Source organism: Bos indicus, chromosome 5 (assembly GCF_029378745.1).
Source record: "Bos indicus isolate NIAB-ARS_2022 breed Sahiwal x Tharparkar chromosome 5, NIAB-ARS_B.indTharparkar_mat_pri_1.0, whole genome shotgun sequence".
Taxonomy (NCBI): domain Eukaryota; kingdom Metazoa; phylum Chordata; class Mammalia; order Artiodactyla; family Bovidae; genus Bos; species Bos indicus.
In genome coordinates this window covers 32,205,691-32,219,448 of record NC_091764.1, presented here as the reverse complement: position 1 = coordinate 32,219,448, position 13,758 = coordinate 32,205,691, and the positions used below count along the sequence as shown (strand labels likewise).

The 13,758-nt window shown below is 36.8% G+C and overlaps 1 pseudogene; it reads left to right on the top strand.

Annotated features, from left to right (window-relative positions):
- The first annotated feature begins 28 nt into the window (after positions 1 to 28).
- Positions 29 to 11,870, top strand: LOC109558705 (ERO1-like protein alpha; annotated as a pseudogene).
- The last annotated feature ends 1,888 nt before the right edge of the window (positions 11,871 to 13,758 follow it).

Below are 13,758 nucleotides of genomic sequence, written 5' to 3'. Positions count from 1 at the left end.
CCGCGGCAAAGGCTTTTGCGCAGGCGCAATGTGGCGCTTTCGGCAGCAGCTGCGGGGCTCGGTCTGTGGCGGTGGTGGGCAAGGAGCTCATCGGTTGCTGGCTGTTGGCCCGACTCTGGCGGGTGTTGTGCCTACGTGGACCAGGCTTGCAACAAGTTCATCCGAACCCTCCTCTGCGTCCTACTGTCCCCATCTGATAATCGGACCTGAACACCCCTTTTCCAGATTATTCCCAAACTTGGGACACTGATTCTATTGGTTTGGAGACTAAGCTGTTAGTGAGAAGTATCTTTGGCAAATAAGAGACTTCCAGCATTTTTCATAAAAGATTGGAACGCATTTATGCTTCTGCGAGCATTGTCCACTCTCTATATTAAAGATAAACAAGCACTCGAGGAGTACTAGTCCAAATGTTGAGGGCTGAAAAAAGATGTACATGCTTAACATTAACCTTTCCCAACCAGAGATGCTGACACCTCCGAGTGAAGAATTTTCCGTGCAAAACAAACATTTCAAAGCCAGCGGCACGTAGTGGTCCATGCACAGAGTGAAGCAGACCACACAGGCAGACTAAGTGCTATATCTACCCTTCAGCCACTCCCCAAAGCTTGCTCAGAGAAACAGTACTTTACCAGTTTGAGAGTGAAGTAGGGCCCAGAAAGTTCTGTTTATCGGTGAGGAAATGGCGAACTGGAAAGGTTCAGCGAGGCTCCTGAGTTCCAAACTCAGAAATAATTTTTCTGGGCAGGAATGTGTCCCCCACCTCCTACCACTCTGCTATGGTGAGACAGTTAAGTTTTTCAAAAGGAGATGAAACCTAGATTTAAAAAATGTGAATTGCAAATGTTGGCAATATTTGTTTTAAAGAAAAGTTTTAGAGGGAACATTCAACTTGCAAGCCACCAATTCCAGACTCTGGGACTAAAGGCTGCTTTGGTCATGGGGTCGCAAAGAGTCAGACATGACTGAGCGACTCAACTGAACTGAAGCAACTTAACATGGACTGTAGCCCACCAGGCTCCTCTGTCCATGGAGATTCTCCAGGAGAGAATACTGGAGAAGGAGAGTGTTGCCATGCCCTGCTCCAGGGGATCTTCCCAACCCAGAGATCAAACCCGAGTCTCTTATGTCTCCTGCATTGGCAGGTGTGTATTAATCTGACCCGTGAAACCTTAATTATAAGATGGCAAAATCTATATAGTTTCTGTTCCATTTTTGTCTTTTTTTTAAAAATAGTTTTACCTACTTTCCAAAACAGGATAAAGTCTGCTGTTTCCAAGCTTTCATTTTTAAATGTTATTTGTATTATGAAAATGATCAAGCATACAAAAAAGCTAAGTCGAATAGAATGATGAACTCTTTATAGCATTACCTATGTTTAAGAACCTCTAAAAGCATCTTACAAGAAAGACAGTACCCATCTGCCAGGACACATTAACGTTTTTGCTAGGTATTTTAAATCTATTTTTTATGTTTCTTTGTTGTTTTGTCCAGCTTTAGGGTTTTGAAATAAACCACTCAAACAATATCCATAGTACCCACAGCTTTAGGAGAAATCTTTTCTGAGGTTTGACTTGACACCCCATAAGTTTTCTAAAAACCTGAACAATCTCATTTATGTATCCATTTCTTCCTTAAAAAAAGATGAAAATTTCCTCTGGTCATTATCTCATTCATTAAAATTTCTTGGTTGCTAAATGCTAAAGTATACAGATTCTGGGAAACACCAAGCATCATATAAATTAGGGATGCTTAGTATTCAAGGGAGTGAAAAATAGCCTATCCATATGTATTATTTTATAGATGTATGAAATACATGTACAAAAGACTATGTTATAGAGTCTCTGAGAATCCACTGCAAAATCAAAGGTGGGTTTCAGACCCTTTCATTCATATATTCAGCAAACATTTATCGGGCACCTACTTTGTTCCAGGCTCTGAGCTCAGCAATGCAGGGAGGACAGAGATACAAAGACACATTTCCTTATTATCAAGGATTGAGAATAGTCAGTGGCAATTAAAGATCACCATATTTCAACTAAAATTTTATGTACAAAGTTGATGTTGAAGGACAGTTCTACTTCGTGGTAAGATCAAGACAGCATAGAGAAAGAGGGTCTGTGGAGAGGTTTCTTGTGTTTGTTTTGTTCAAATCCTGCTCCTATTGCACCCAGAATGAGGTAGTGCTGGTGCTACATCTTCTCAAGCCTAAAGAGGCGCTCTGTGGAACCCAAGAGTTTGGGAATTGTTTTTCCTAGTTGTAAAACACAGAGAATTGCACTGACTCTTGTATATAAATTAAAGAAGGCAGTGGCCATAAACTAGAGGTGACTGCCCTGGGATTCACCAGCACTCCCAGATTAGGTAGGGATGACAAATGTGCACATGTTGTCCTGGACCTGATGTGGGCCACGCAGAGGACAGTCAGCATTAGGCCTGCTGGCCCATTCAAAAGACTTGACTAGAGGTGTAGAGGTACCCAGTGAGCAGAAGCTAGAGATGAACACAGGAATCCTAGAATCTACAGAGGTTGTTGTAGGCAAACACTTATGTCTGTCTAGACCAAAGGCACTCAAGGAAGAGGTCTCTAATGATGGGAATCTCCAAAGAACCTCTAAAAGCACAAAAACACCCATCTGTCAGACCCAGTTGTATAGACCAATCCTGTCAAAACAGAACTTCCCTATCCCCTTAGCTGTCCTGCCTCCTTCCACTTTCACACAGCAGATCAAATAGCAGTTAGCTAGTGGAGAACGTCTATGGGGTCGCACAGAGTCGGACACGACTGAAGCGATTTAGCAGCAGCAGCAGCAGCAGTGGAGAAGGAGGCAAGTTGAGGAGAAAGCTGAAGGCAGGACTTACATGGGAGAGGGGGGAAGAGGGCTTACACTAGCATCTTAGAATGAAGACTGAAAGATTTGATTGCCATCTTGGACTAGAAACATTCTAATTACTAAATCGACTCTCTCTTTCTCTCTCTTTTTTTAACTTAAAGTGGCCATTACTTAAAATACTGTACATTATTAAAGAATAAGCCAAAAAGTCAGAGAATCTGCTCAATTTTTCATTTAGGGGCATGAGAAAATTATCCCCTCCAAATAAATCTTTTTAAAAGATAGCAAAAGTAAAAAAATTAGACTGGTATATGTATATGTATAGCTGATTCACTTTGGTGTACAGCAGAAACTAATGCAACATTGTAAATCAACTAACTTTAATAAAAATTAATTTTAAAAATTAAAAAATTAAACTGGCATTTGGATAATATCCCATGAATCTTGCATTCAATATCCCAACTCTATCTCTATAAATTTCAGTTTGTTATTTCTGATCTTCATGCTTTGATGACAAGTGATTCCCTGAGTTTTTTAAAAAAAATATTTTGTATCTCTCATAAGACTTTTATTTTTTCTTCTCACCTTTGCTAGTTCTAGTTCTGTTTTGAAGAACTCTTCATTAGATGATGTTGACTGACAGTACAACCAGTGATCCTATTTTCAGACCTTGGCATAAACTTGAACTTGAAATTTGATAATGATGTTTTGCTTGTAGTAATTGCTGCTATCACCGTTCAGCATGTATCAGCATCCAGTCTCCATGGATAGATGCCATTAAGCTTGCAGATCTTGATGTCTTGCTCCTTGAGCACTGCATCAACTTAACAGCCACGAGCTTTTTGTGCAGTTTATTTTTGGAGTGAAAAACTCCTTTTTTTTCACCAGCTGGCTCCAAACCCTTTCCTTCTGAGTGCAGTCCTCTAGAGTGGCAATTCTTGGAGGAGAGGAATTCTGCCCTGCCACTTCTCTAAGTGGTAACATGAAGCCTTTCACAACAGTTTTCTGGCTTCTGGCCAGAACGCATCAATAACTCTTTTGTCTAAAAAGGCCTCATCCTTTTTCAGGGGCTGTTTCGCAAATATTGAGACAAAAGTTTTCCTGACACCCTTCCTAGAGAAAGGTGAGTTAAGTAAGAAGAGATTCCTTCCAAAGAAGCTTTTTCATATCACCAAAGGAAAAGAACCAAAAGGAAGTTTGAGAGACCCTAAGAGTAAAAGAAAGAGAGGGGATCTGTCAAAATTAACAATGTAGAGTGAAAAAGTAAGATCCAAAGGTCAGACTACTTGGGAAAAATAGCTGTCTTTCATTAGTATAATAGTGCATTTTTCTCTATTTTGAATTTCTTTAATTTTAGGGGTTATCACTTGTAGTGTATTCCTTAATTTAGAAATAATGAAATATCCATGCAAATACCATAGGGACCAGGGTTCCAGTTCTAACAGTAGCTCTATTTACCTTATTTGTCTAAGCAAGTTACACACCTAAGCCTCAATTTATTGATGATTGAACAATAGGATGAGGGTAACAACACCTACCCCAACAGTTAATTTTATAAAACTTAGGTCATATTTGTGAAAAGTGGTTTTGTAAACTATATAAATATTGGTCCTTATCTATGTCACCTTTGTATTTGTTCAAGGAGGTTACCAAATGTCTGGTTCCCACAGTTACACTGTAAGCACCTCTACTGCAGGCAGTTAGACTTCCTGCACTCACCTCTCCCCACAGCACAGCCCCAAACGTGCAGTGGTTTGGGGTAGTGGATAAATGCAAACAGAATTGAACTAAGTGAACCAATTTATCAAAGCCTGGGGTAGCAGAATGCCTCTATGTACTGGTCCCTGACCTTGAGAAAGAAGTCAGTGGTGCATTTACAAGGAAAGTTGAAAGATTTTCGAAATAGAAAAAAAAAGTTTGGGGAGGTATAATGTAAACCTCATGAAACTTTTTACAAACCTTGTCCTAGAGAAAGTAGTTCAGGGAGGAAAAGAACAGCATTAATGTGCAGCAGGGGTAGTTCCCCAAGACATGTCATCAGGATTAAACAAGGCTTCTTTCAGGATTGCTCAAAGGCAGACGTGCTCTCAGTATTCAAACTTTGTTTCTCCTTTTTCCTTTTAAATTTCTCCAAGGCTTAGGGAAATTTATGAATCACTGTTTTTTAAATCAGCTTTTCGTCAATATTTTATTATTTTTTTGAACCTACAGATTACCAATATTTTCCAGTATCGGAATGATTTTGCTAATTTTGAGACTTTATAAAGAAAGACTGCCTGAGGGATTTTGAAAAAATGCTAAAGTAAAAATACAAGTCACAATTTTAATGATAATATTCAAATTACAAAGGTGCTGTGTTTAGTCACTCATTTGTGTCCGACTCTTAGTGACTCCATGAACTGTAACCCGCCAGGTTCCTCTGTCCATAGGATTTCCCAGGCAAGAATACTGGAGTGGGTTATCATTTCCTCCTCCAGGGAGAAGATTTTTCACGATTGTGCGCAGGTAGATTTCCTAGCAAACCAAGACAGGAGTAGACAAACTCCAGCAGGAGAATTTTTAAAATCCTTCAGGGGAAGGAAGTTAACAGAGGAAGTGCCCACTTGCTTGGTTTCAGTGGGTGGTTCATACTGATCTGGAGAATCCAACTAGCAAGGAAATGACTGGACTCTCTGAATCAGTTTTAGGGGGTTGCGAAACAACTTATGGTTAATCTCATACTTTTGAGCCGTCTTCAGGCCTGTGCTACTTCTAGTAGGAGTATGTCTCCCCCTGGAGGGAAAATAGAGCATTTGTTCCTTCAGGCTTCTTAACTCAGAGTTCAGTAATTAATAGGTTTTCCCCCCTTCCTTCCTTCCTTCATCTGTTCATTCAACAAATACTTATTTAATCCTATTACTTTGCTGTTTGTTATAATAGATGCTGAAGATACAACTGAAAATAAGGTCAACATGTTCATTGTCTCTATGGGAATTATAGCCTAGTGTGAGAAATGAATGTTAAAAAATCACCTGAATGCCTAAATAATGACAATAGTAATGAGTTACATAGAGGAAAAGTGTGGAGGATAATATGACTTTCAATAGAAGACCTCAGTCATACAGGGAGAGTAAGGAAAAGTTCTCTGTGACCTGGAAGATAGATGGATATAGCCAGATGAAAAGTGGGGAGGAGGTGTAGGGAGTGGGCCTTCCAGCAAATGGAAAAGAGAATTCAAAGATTTAGAAGAGGGAAAGAGCTTAGGAAGTTGGAAGAAACCAAAGAGGTCATAATAAGTAGGCTGGGGCACAAGTTGAGGCTAGAAAGGTGCAAATGCTGCAGACCAGGCAGGGTTTGTGGGACATGTGAAGGAGTCTAAACTTTATCCCCAAAGAATAGGAGGCTATGGATAGATTTTGCGCAAGTGACATGATCACAGCTGTGCTTCTAAAGAATTACTTTGATTTTATAATGAAGAATGGATTACAGAAGGAACAGAGTAGGGAGTAAGATAGAGAAAAGAACAATTAAGAGATGCAGGCAAGAAATGATGGGAAGTTGAACCAGAGTAGTGGCCACAGGAAGGGAGAGGAGTGGGTTCATTTGAAATATTTTAAGGTCAGAATTGATAGAACTTGGTGATTGACTACAAGCTGGATTGGAGTGGTTACAACTTGCCAAGAATGAGTCCTAGAGTTTCGCTATGAGCTCATGAATGAATTGAGGAGCTGTTTACAAAGATAGGAACTGAAGAATAAGCAGGTTATGTGTGGTGAGTGTGTATGGGAGTGTTGGGAGAATCTGATTAAAGATCAGTTTATCAAATATTTACTGAGACTCCTACTGTATATCAGCCACTGTGTTTAACACTAGACCCTGGAAGTGAAAAAGTTGAAGCCCATACAGGACCCTCATCTGCAAGAAACGTTCGGCTCACAGAAAATAATGATACCACTAATAGATTACTTCAATATAATGTAGCTTTGCAAGAAGGAACAATGTCCAGAAGAAACCCAGAAAAGAGGCAGCTTAGCATAACCCCGGGGTTGGGGGTATTCAGAGACTTCTTAAAGATGATAACTGAACACTCGTGAAAGATTAGAAGCAGTAGAATATGGTAAAGGCAGGTGGGAGTTTTTCCTCAGGAAAAAGAAGTAATCGCTTATTTAGACCAGTCATCCCTCTGAAAACAATTAAAATCCCAGATAGAATATTTTTTAAAAGACTTCCTAAAAGTATCCAAGATGGGTTAAAATGGGATTCTTTAAGCACTTGTATTTTATTTTTAATTGAATAATAGTTAATTTACAATATTATATGAGATTCAAGTGCACAACATTGTGACTCAATATTTTCACAGATTATATTCCATTTAAAGTGATTATATTGGCTATATTCCGTATGCTGTACAGTGTATCCTTGTAGCTTATTTATTTTATACATAGTAGCTCTTGATCTCCTACCACTATCTTGTCTCTACCAGCTTTCCTATCCTCACTGGTTTGTTCTCTATGTTTTTGAGTAAAAGACTTATAACCTCAATTCTATTCAAAACCACAGAAGGACAAACTTCAAAAATTCTTTAAAGAAATAAATGTAACATTGGAACCAGAATTTGATGAAGATTGTACAAAAGGGAAAACAACACACTGATATCATTTATGAATATCAATGCAAATAGCCTAAGTAAAACATTACCAAATGGAATCAAACAGCATGGAATGTCATGACCAAGGGTCAACTGCTTTAGGAATATAAATAGGGTTCAATGTTAGGAAATATATTAATATGTTTTAAAATGTTATTATATATATGAAGAAAAGGTCTTGCAATTATCACCAAAGTGCTGGAAAAATATTTGAGAAAATTCAAGATGTATTCCTAGTAAAAGTAACTTTCAAACGAGAAGTAAAAGACTATTTTCTTAGCATCACAAAGTCTCGTGCTTACCAACTGCTGCTTATCTTGCTCATCTCTTGCTTATCTTACTATTTTCATGGGAAAACACCAGCAGCATTCATACTAATGTCTAAAACAAAACGAGGCTATCCACAACTACTATAACATCAAACATGGTATTAAAGGTATTTGCCGCAGCCTTGTTACAAAGAAAGCAATTAAATGTATGAGAGTTGTAGATAATCTGATGATGTGTCTAGAAAATGAAATGGAAAAGCTGCTGCAAACCAAAAGATGATTCAGTAAGATAGCAGGACATAAAGGCAGTTTGCACAAGTCAGTAAGCTTCATGGAAACAGGGAAGAACCAGTTAGCCAGTTAGAAGGTACCATAGCAGAGAATATTCACATCCCATTTAATAGCAACCATAGTTACAAAACTCGTAGGAATGAAGTTAAGAAGAAATATGTAAAAATATATGAGAAAAATTTTATAATACTCCCCAAAGACACAAAAGTGGACTCAAGCCAATGAAAGACACACCTTAAGTGAATTCGTAAATTTAATATAATGTCAATAAAAATTTCAACAAGATTTTTGGTTTTTAGTTAGCAAAATGGATGCTTACGCTCCTGTGAAAAAATAAACAAGAACTGCCAGGGAAACCTTGAAAAGAAGAGCAATGAGGAGGGGCCAGTCTTACTAGACATGTAAAACACTGTAAAGCCTTCATACTTAAAAGGATGTAGAACTGGTGCATAAATAGACAGACACCAGGGGAACATGATATAAAGTCTAGGCACCAATCCAAGAATAAATGTATTATATGCTTCAAAATAATGAAAAATGGATTCAAATAAGTGTTGCTGAGACAATTCTGTATCATTTGGGAAAAGATAAACTTGTATCTGTAGCTTATACTGCACACCAAGATAAACTCCACATGGATCACTTAATTAAACACAACAAAATTGGAAACTGTACAAGTTATAGAAGAAAACGTGTAGATTTCCGTATATATACCCATGGGGGTAGTGGGGAAAGCATTCATATGACTCAAAATCTAGAATCAATAAAATACTTGATATATTCCCTTACACACAGTTTTTTAAAATTTCATGGCCCAAATACTGTAAGATCAAAAACAAAGAATTCACCGGACAAAATATTCACAACTCTATTATAGAAAAAGTTAATCTCCCTAATATATAAAGGTGTTCTAGAAATAAAAAGACATAGCGTAGTGTTAGTCGCTCAGTCGTGTCTGACTCTCTGCAATCCTACAGACTGTAGCCCGCCAGGCTCCTCTGTCCAGGAGATGCTCCAGGCAAGAGTATTGGAGTGGATTGCCATTCCCTTCTCCAGAGGATCTTCCCGACCCAGGGATCAAACCTGGGTCTCCTGCATTGCAGGCAGATTCTTTACCATTTGAGCTACAGGGAAGACCTAAAAAAGAGACATAAGTCCAGTAGAAAAATGAGCACAAGACATAAACTGATAGTTTAAAAAGATTCATGCAAGTGGCTCTTGAAATAGTAAAACACAGTCAACTCATTCAAAAAAGAAAAGCAAATTACATTGGGATAGAATTTCTTGCTGTGCTAGCAAAAATCCAAAAATTTGAGAGAACAATTTGTTGCCAAAGCTTTAGGGAAAAAGACACTGACATGCTACTGGTGAAAAGTGTAGACTGTACAGCCCTTAAGGAGGGGAATTTCCTATTTTTCATAACTTTTTTATTGGAGTATAGCTGATTTACAATGTTATGTTAGTTTCTGCTGTATGGCAATCAGATATATATATACATATATATATATATATACATACACACTCTTTTTTAAAAAAAATTCTTTTCCTATATAGGTCATTTACTGAGTGTTGAGAAGAGTTCCCCGTGCTGTAGAGCAGGTCATTATTAGTTATCTATTTTATAGGGAGTTTTGTATTATCTACCAAAATTGCAAATAGATGCATTCACCCTTTAACCTAGCAATCACGTTTTTAAGAAATCCATCCTGAAAGTGGCACAGTGGTAAGAATCTGCCTGCCAATGCAGGAGACGTGAGAGACAGGAGTTTGATCCCTGGGTTAGGAAGATCCCCTGGAGTACGAAATGGCAACCCAATCCAGTATTCTTGCCTGGAAAATTCCATGGACAGAGGAGCCTGGCAGGCTACAGTCCATGGGGTCACAAAGAGCTGGACACAACTGAGTATACTCGCACACATAGTGCTCATACTAAAAGTACCTCTGCACAAACTTGAAATAATACATGCACAAGGTTAGTCATTGTGGCATTATTTTTAATGGTAAAAATCCTAGAAATGTCACAAATACTATCAATAGTGGGGATCTGAATAAGCTATGGTACACAATGGAATACTATGAAGCTATAAACATTATACACATATATTTATGTATGCATTATATATAATGTATATATATAATACATTATATAATAATTATACATATATAGTACACATATATGTATAATGTACATTATATATGTTATGTATACAACAAATATTTTTATATGTTGCTATAGAATAATCATCTCATGTTTTATGTGAGATGAAGGGCAGAACAATGTGTATAGTAACTATCCTTTGAATAAAATGAAACTTTGGAAAGATTAACCAGAAACTAATGAAAATATTTATTCATAGAAGGTGATGGGGGAACTAGGATAAGGGGATAGGGGTGGAAGGGGGACTCCTCTGAGTGTATTTTTAATGTAGTTTTGACTTTAGAATCATGTAATTATTTAACATATTCAAAAAGTAAATTAAACAAAACAGAAAAAAAGGGCAAGCCCTAAAACTGAAAACAAACAAAAGAGACCTAAATGTGTATAATATTGGTAACATAACCAAAAACAAAGATTTCAATTGACCTTCGAACATAGGAATTTGTCCTTCTTCAGTGGGTCATATTCTAAGAACTAAACAACTCTTAAACTTCATTTTGCAGTTTTTTTGTTAGTACTAATATTGGCATTGTGAGACACTTTTGTGTATGCTATAGGATAAAGCAAATAAGTTCAATATAAGAAGTAATACAAATGTTAAATTAAACATTAAAATTTAGTGTTTTAATTAAGGTTAAATTAAATCCACAAGATACAGGTATTCTGAAGAAGCCAATAAGCTCACTCAAGATATGAACACGCTGAGTAACACGGAGTTTGGGGTGAATCTCTACATGAGGAAACACAGAAAACTATTCTTCAGTGGGTCAAGTATGATGATTCCTCAGACAGCCTCTGTGAAGCTGATGACATATCAGCTGACTATGATAGGTTGGCACTGAATATGTAGATTGTTCTTAGTCCTAAACATTACACAGTGAAAAGGGACCAGGTGCTTGAAAGGTAGGGAATATCATTGTTTATGAAGAAAATAAAGTCACAGACAATGAAAGATACTTAAATATTTTGGCTTCTAGGCAAGGGAAACGTGAAGAGAACATTTTTCACAGATGGCTAGAAGGTCTTTGTGTAAAATAGTGGTGTACTTCAGACATATCTGGACTACATGCAAGCAATAATGTGTGTTTGAGTGTGAGAGAGCTTTTACAAGATAGCTGTTTGGAAAATGGGGACACACTGCAGAATTTCACCAGTGGGTGTGATGGAATTTTGACTGAAGGACAAGAAAGCCTAAGAACATGTATTTTCCTTACTTAAAAGAATTAAGGCCATTATCTAAAATGCTACTATCCACTGGGCACCCAGATTTCCAACTGTTCACTGAAAATGAAGTTTAAGTTTCTGACAACAAGATTCAAAAATTAGTCTTGGAAATATTTAATAAAGTAAAAACATTTTTTTTAAAAATTTTATGGAATTCATTTTTTTTAAGAGGCAAGCTAATTATAGGCACATTTTAGGACACAGTTTAGAGATGTTTCCAAAATTATGGATTGTGTTGGCTGGTTTAAATGTTGACTGTGGAGAATATTCAGACTCAGGGTTTGGGCACTGCCTTAAAGGTCTTGTTTTGAGAGACATTGATAGCAAATACACCAGAAAGTGGGCCCATGTATGAAATTCATCCAAATTAACAGGAAATAGTATCATTGTCTAATGCATTTGGAAGAATTTCTACAAATATGAAAGAATTGGAAAACTTCAGAAAGTTGTTGCAAAATATCCATTAAAGAAATGAGTTGAAATGTACCTGTTTCTGGATAATGGAGGCCAAAGAGTGAAACAGTAACAAAAGTTTGAGGTTGACCTTTTATTTAAAGTTATTTTTATTAGAGGAGAATCCTATTGTTTAAGTAAACAGTTTTATTTTGTAACTGTGCTGAGTTTAAATATGTATAATATTATTGTGAGTCAAAGTAATATTTTGATGATTTAGCACACATTTTAAAGTTTAATATTGAGTAAAATGAAGATTATAAAATTCTAAAAATGAAAAAAAATTTAAAATTTCACGAGGGAAATACAACAATTTTGGGCTACAGAAGAAAAGATTAGAGAACTTAAAGACATAGAAATAGAAACTATTCAAAATGAAGCAGAGGGAAAAAAATATTGAAAAAGAAAGGATCAGAGCAAAAGTGATCTGTGAGATATAGCAAGCAGTTTAACATACATGTAACTGAAGTTTCAGAAGAGCTGTGCCTGCATGTTGTCACTTCAGTCATGTTTGACTCTTTGCAACACTGTGGACCGTGGCCTGCCAGGCTCCTCTGTCCCTGGGATTCTCCAGGCAAGAATACATGGAGTTGCCATGCTCTCCTCCAGGGGATCTTCCCAACCCAGGGACTGAACTCACTCACCTCACTCACTCTTATGTCTCCTGCATTGGCAGCTGGGTTCTTTATCACTAGCACCACCTGGGAAGCCCCAGAAGAGCTAGGAACTATACAAGTATATAAAGAAATGATGACTAAAAAATTCAAAATTTGAAAGGTCAGTGAAAGCCAGGCATAAAAAGCTTTAAAGAAAACAAGGCCAAGGTACATCATAATCAAACTGCTAAAAACCAAGGATAAAGATATTCCAGAGACCAAATTACATACTGAGCAGGATAGGCAAACCATGGCCATGAGTCAAATTTGATTCACCTCTTGTTTCTGTAAACAAAGTTTAGTTGGAATACAGCCCCAGTGCACTCATTTATATATTCACTATGGTTGCTTCTGTTCTACAAAGACAGAGTTGAGTAGTTTCAAGAGAGACTATAGGGCTTGCAAAAACCTAAAAGACTACCTGAAACTTTACATGAAAGTTTGCCATCCCCCAACTACAGAAGAACAAAGGAAATAGCAACCACAGAGTTCTTAAAAAAGCTACACAAGGTGAAGACAAGGGTCAACCCAGAATTTTTTACCCAGAGAAAATCTCTTTCACACATAAAGATGAAATAAAGACCATTTTAAACAAGCCTTTAGATGAAATGCTAAATGAAGTTCTTCAGGCAGAAAAAAAAATAACATGAAAATTTGGATCAATACAAAGGAATAGACCATGCAAAAATTGATAAATACTAGGTAAAATATTTTAAAATATTTCTCTCAAATTTTATTTATTTTAAGAAGGTAAATGATTAAAGTAAAAATAAAGTGCATTCAGGTTTTTAACTTATTTAGAAGTAATATGTGTGACAACAAAACCAAAAAGGAGAAAATGAAAGTATGTTATTGTAAGGTTCTTACATTGTGACAAGTTAAGGATGTATATTGTAAACTCTTGAATGACACAGTCTAATACAACAGCCGCTTGCCACACGTGGCTATTAAAATTAATAAAAATTTAAAACTCAGTTCCTTAGTCATACTAACTATACTTCAAGTCTTGAATAGTTATATGTGGCTAGTGGTTACCATACCAAACAATGCAGATATAGAATTCCATCTTCACAGAAAATTCTATTGGAAAAGAACTGCTCTAAAGCATTAACAACAAAACAAAACAAAGAGAAAAGCAAGAACTAAAAAGCCAAAACCCAAGGTAAAAAAAATAATTTTAAGGTTTGCTTAAACATTGGAATGGAAATAAGGAAAAAGAAACCAAGAAAAGATAAGACAAATAGAA